Below are 5,668 nucleotides of genomic sequence, written 5' to 3' on the forward strand. Positions count from 1 at the left end.
CTCATATCACCTCTCTCTAAGGTGATGCCTTAAAATGCCTCGTCACCTCTATTCAGTGACAATGGTTTCCTTTGAACGTTGGCATAAATCCTTTGCCAATCACGCGCTGCTTTCAACTTGTCTTAAATATTATAAATCCGATTGGTTGTTTCTCGAATCAATTCAAATCTTATGGCTTGATTGACGCCCATTTTCAATTTAACAAATTGGTGATAATTACTTCACCCATAGAAAGCTTCAAGCTCTCGATGCTTCCTTCCCCGCCTTCCAATAATGGAAGTAGGATGACTATTTTGATCTGAGATCATTGAAAATGGTACTCCACGATGAGATACCATTTCACCATCAGGAATTTGGGCAAGAATTAATTGTAATTTATTCCCACTATCATTGGCGAATTTTCTGTCGTTGTGGCGTTCCCTAGGGTTTTCGGTGTGCAGCCTTATCTCTTGCATAACTCAATATTCACCAACACACGTAACCATATCTTTCTCCAAACTCGGCCATTAATAAAAATCCTTTCAGATATCCTTATCATCAATAGTCAAATCCGATCCCGGATGTATGGATTATTTCGATCTATGCACTTCGTCAATGATTAATTCACGAAGGTCATGGAGGGTCGGGATCCAAACCCGATTTTTGAAGTAGAGAATTTAGTCCACGCGCTGTTCGAAATTCTCCTCATTGCCGTAAGGTTCCTTCTTTTCCAATTGTTCCTCTTTCAACGCCTCACGTTGAGCGACTCGAATCAGGTTCGAAGGTTCGACTGGACTATCATCCCCAGCACTCGCACTCGCAATGGCTTAACCCGATCTTTCTTACTCAAGGCATCGGCTACGACGTTAGCCTTGCCAGGGTGATAACGTATGTCACAGTCATAATCGCTTAACAACTTGACCCATCTTCGTTGCCTCATATTCAGTTCTTTCTGATCAAATATGTGCTGCAAACTTTTATGATCGATGAAGATGGTGCACTTCGTACCGTAGAGATAATGTCTCCAGATTTCAAGTGCGAAGATAACCGCTCCCAGTTCTAAGTCATGAGTAGTGTAATTTTTCTCGTGTACTTTTAACTGTTGGGGAGCATAGGCTACAACCTTATTATTCTGTATCAACACGCATCCTAACTCTCTACGCGATGCGTCACAATACGCGACAAAACCATCATCTCCATCGGGGAGACTTAAAATCGGCGCTTGGCACAATTTTAATGGTTTCTATCTTATTTGGATCTTTGTAAAATCTTTGTTGCTTTACAACATGACCAAGGGATTATGCCTTCTTTATTCAAAATCGCATTTCGAAAACTTCGCGTATAGCTCCTCTTGCTTTGACACTTCCACAATTTTCCTTAATCGTCGTTCGTGCTCTTCTTTACGTTGCGAATATATCAAAATATCATCAATGAATGTTATGACAAATTTGTCAAAATAAAGTTTACAGACTCGGTTCATGAGTTCCATGAATGCTGCCGGCGCATTTGTTAGCCCGAAAGGCATAACTAAGAATTCATAATGGCCGTAGCGAGTCCGAAACACTGTTGTTGCAACGACCTCCTCTTGGATTTTTCATTTGGTGATAACTATATATAAGATCAATTTTTCTAAAGATAAATCGCCCTTTGCAGTTGGTTAAACAGATCATTTACTTCGAAGAAGTGAATACCTATTCTTGATCGTCACTTTATTCAATTCTCCCTAATCAACACATATCCTAACACTTCCGTCCTTTCTTTCCCAAATAACACTGGTGCACCTCATGGTGACTAACTAGGTCGTATGAATCCTTTATCCAACAATTCTTGTAACTGATTGGATAATGCTTGCATCTCGGATGGTGCAAGTCGGTAGGGTGCTTTAGCAACAGGACCAGCTTGAGACATTAAATCGATTCTGAATTCGACCTGTCGGGTTGGCGGTAATCCAGGAAGTTCTTCTGGGAAAACTTGTGGAATTTCGCGTACCATCGGGATATCTTCTATATGTTTTCTTTTAAATACTTTGGCAATCGCGTTTGTTACATACACCACGTCTTCTTGTCGTAAATATTGTAACATCTCAAGATGAGATTAGAGTGGTAACATAATACCGTACACTTTTCTCTGTATCTAATCGCTTCATCGTCCGAAAGAGAGCTTCTAATCATCTTCTTTTCCTATTTGATCTCAGCTTCATGTTGAGTTAGCCAATCCACGTTAACTATTACGTCACAACTTCTTAACTTTACTGGTCGTAGATTATTAAGGAGAGGTTAATCGTTCAGAATAATAGGACAATTCCGAACAATTTAATTAACCATTAGGGATTTACCGTTAGCGATTTTACCGTATGGGGTTCTATAGTTTCACTAATCGGTATCTTTCCAAATGATAGGAGGTTAGCAGGAACTAAATTCTATCGACGACCGTAAAAATATCGCTGAAGTCTATTGATTTAAAACTACAACGTACTTAATACCACTTTTGGATCATGACGTGCTTTATTTGAATTACTCACAAAAGCACGGCTCCTTGCTTGATCAGAGGTTGATGCTTGTCATGAGGTTCATCTTCCAACAACACCTTGGTTCAACTTTGGGCAATTTCTCTTGAAACGTTCTGTACTGCCACATTCATAGCAAGTACAACTGTTTGGCATAATTTGATTTCTTTGGATGGATTGTTATTGAAGTTGTTGGGTTCGGAGTGGTTGTACACGAATGGGTTGGGGTTGTCGGTACACATGGCTTCACTTGGTTCTACAATTGTGGCATTACGTCCATCTTTACCACACCTGTGGCCTATTATCACTCGACATTCTTCTTCCTTTAACATTTCTCTTCTTTAACACTCGACGTTTCACCTAACGTCCTTCCATTCCGCTTCCCACAGAGTCAAATATATCAAGGTTGGCTTGTGACACAACCCTTCCAAAAGTTGTATATTTTACAGGGTTGACTATACTCCTTATCGATGGAGTTAGTCCCCAATATGGCGCTCACTTCGCTTAGTTTCAGGAGTAATTAGCCATGTTACCAGACATGACAATTCCTTCAAACGATTAGCGTGTTCTAAGTGATCAGCACACAACATTTCTATCTTCCATAGCTCAGTCTCCAATCTCTGAACTTAATTACTCGAAATAAAGTACTCTAGCACAAGAATATTAAATTCTGACCATATCATCTGAGTAATAACTTTCTAATTATAATTTTGTACCATCGTGTTCCATCACGATACATCATAATCTACCAACATATCTGTAGCATATTTCACTACACAATGTTCTAGACTCTTACCAATATCCTTAACCATTTCGATCTTTTCTATCCACTCGCTAACCTATTCTTCCCTTTACCATCAGTAAACTATTAATAATCCCCTTAACACAAACAACAAACATATCCTTCATACCGGATCTAATTCATTACAACTACTATTCATGTTTAGTTTATAACTAATACTTGTAGTCATAATAGTATTCGGTGGAACATTATCACTCTTAGTAATACCACTAAGGATTGAAATATTCATAATCATGTGATTGCTCGATCTATAATTCTGCGATCACATTTGCATCAACACTAGAAGTGATCTGTGATACGACATTCGGTATCATCATCTGCTGTCTTTGAGCAATCAACTGAATCATATCAATCTCCATCATTGGAGTTACTCTTTTTATGTCATTCTGCCGTACTCATCCCGTACGCAGTAATCAATACTAATCTCACCATATAACTCGTTACCAGCTCAATCATAACAACAGGTACACATACACCCCAAATATTATCATACAAATTACACATACCAGTATCTAGTATATATAATGTCCCACAATATAATAACATACGGACTTGACCTGACATAGGTTAACGTTTTAAATATATTTCATAACCCTTGTCACCAACTGGCATATAGATCTTTCTCAACAAAGATTAATGTTTAATATACTTGATTTCAATATCCTTCTGCATGTCAGCATAACCGACACATGCTCACTGTAAGCATCAAACGATTACGTACCACGGTGTTATAATATTCGTGTTTATTCGTATATCCGGCATACACAGTATACCACCTACGAACGAATACCCAACTATGCTATAAGGATTCCAACACCTCTTTGTGTATGGGTAATCATTCTATTTGAGTATACATGGGTATAGGCATCTAACGGATGTAAGGTTAACATAGGGAGTTGCAAGGTTCAAGGTAATCGCGCTACATGGGTTGCCTTCAAATATTATTAATTACTATTATGGGAATCTCTATCACTTGCTCAGCCAATGTCCTCAGGCGTTCTAGGTTTGCTAAAATCAGTAATTCTCGATCTGGGGGTGGTATGTCTCATATGTTGGAGAGTGAGCAATACATATATATATTTCTATATATTATTTTTATCAGCTCATTTATTATCCATTTTATTATTATTATTTTATTTTTATTTTAATGGAACAAGGATGGGTTCAGGTACAGGTCCGTCCATACGTGAGGGTCGACGGTTCGGGTGAACATAGGGGGTTATTAGAATATACGGTACCGGTATTGGTAGGGTAAGGGATTTATCAATTTTGGTTGGGAGGGACGGTTACTAGATATTTCTGGTTAATGTCAAACGGGAGATCTAATTTGGTACTATCATAACTATGGCCCAATAAGTCAGACTCATTATCAACCGATGCTCCAGAAATTTCAGCATCCTCGGTACTTTTATTATTTTATCCCCCGGTTCCTTATCCGGGTCCCATTTCTCAATACATGTACCCACAAGATATGTACATATATATATATATACACATTAGCACGTATAAATAATATTATATACTTTACACATATGTTGCCATTTTTACCTATTAACGTACCCCGTGACTTCCCCTAAATTCCCTCGTGCAGACAAGTCTGTTATTATGTTCCGGACCATAACAACTCACTTGTCCATCCAAGTTCATCCAGACCTCGTCACTATAAATTATTAGTTGATATTCAGATCCTATAATACTTGAGCTACTGGTTATATTTTAGGCATCTTTTAAATACATCCTAATTCTTTTATAACCAATGGCTCTGATACCAACTTCTGTAACACCCCGCAACCGCAGCGGAAACGTAAACGGGATGCGACAGACACCTCTGATATCAACCACATTGTTATAAAGAAAACTGAATGCATTAATATACTTCAAAATTACATTATCTCATCTTTCATTACCGTCTAGGTGATACACACATCATACAATACGATTCATAATTCTATCTGGTATAATGTATCCTAACATCCCGCACACAAATCTTACACACATCAAGCACTTAGCACGTAAGCAATCACTTCATCTAAATTGTACCTGAAAAGCATGTGAGAAAACGGGTCAACTACGAATAGTTGGTGAGTTTCACAATTTTAGTAAACCATGATAAATCCATATCATAATATAATATTATCTGGGGACACTGTTAACCCAGTACTGTACTCACTTCAGGGACAATGTTAACCCAGAAGCACTTTTAGGAACCCCTGGGGACACTGTTAACCCAGTACTGTACTCACTCCGGGGGCAATGTTAACCCGGAAACACTTCTAGGAACCCCTGGGGACACTGTTAACCCAGTACTGTACTCACTCCGGGGGTAATGTTAACCCGGAAACACTTCCAAAGACATCTGGGGACACTGTTAACCCAGTCCT

This window comes from Bidens hawaiensis, unplaced genomic scaffold (genome assembly GCF_021521415.1).
Source record: "Bidens hawaiensis isolate Kalapana, Puna unplaced genomic scaffold, B.hawaiensis_p1.1 tig00037606_1, whole genome shotgun sequence".
NCBI classification, from domain to species: Eukaryota; Viridiplantae; Streptophyta; class Magnoliopsida; order Asterales; family Asteraceae; genus Bidens; species Bidens hawaiensis.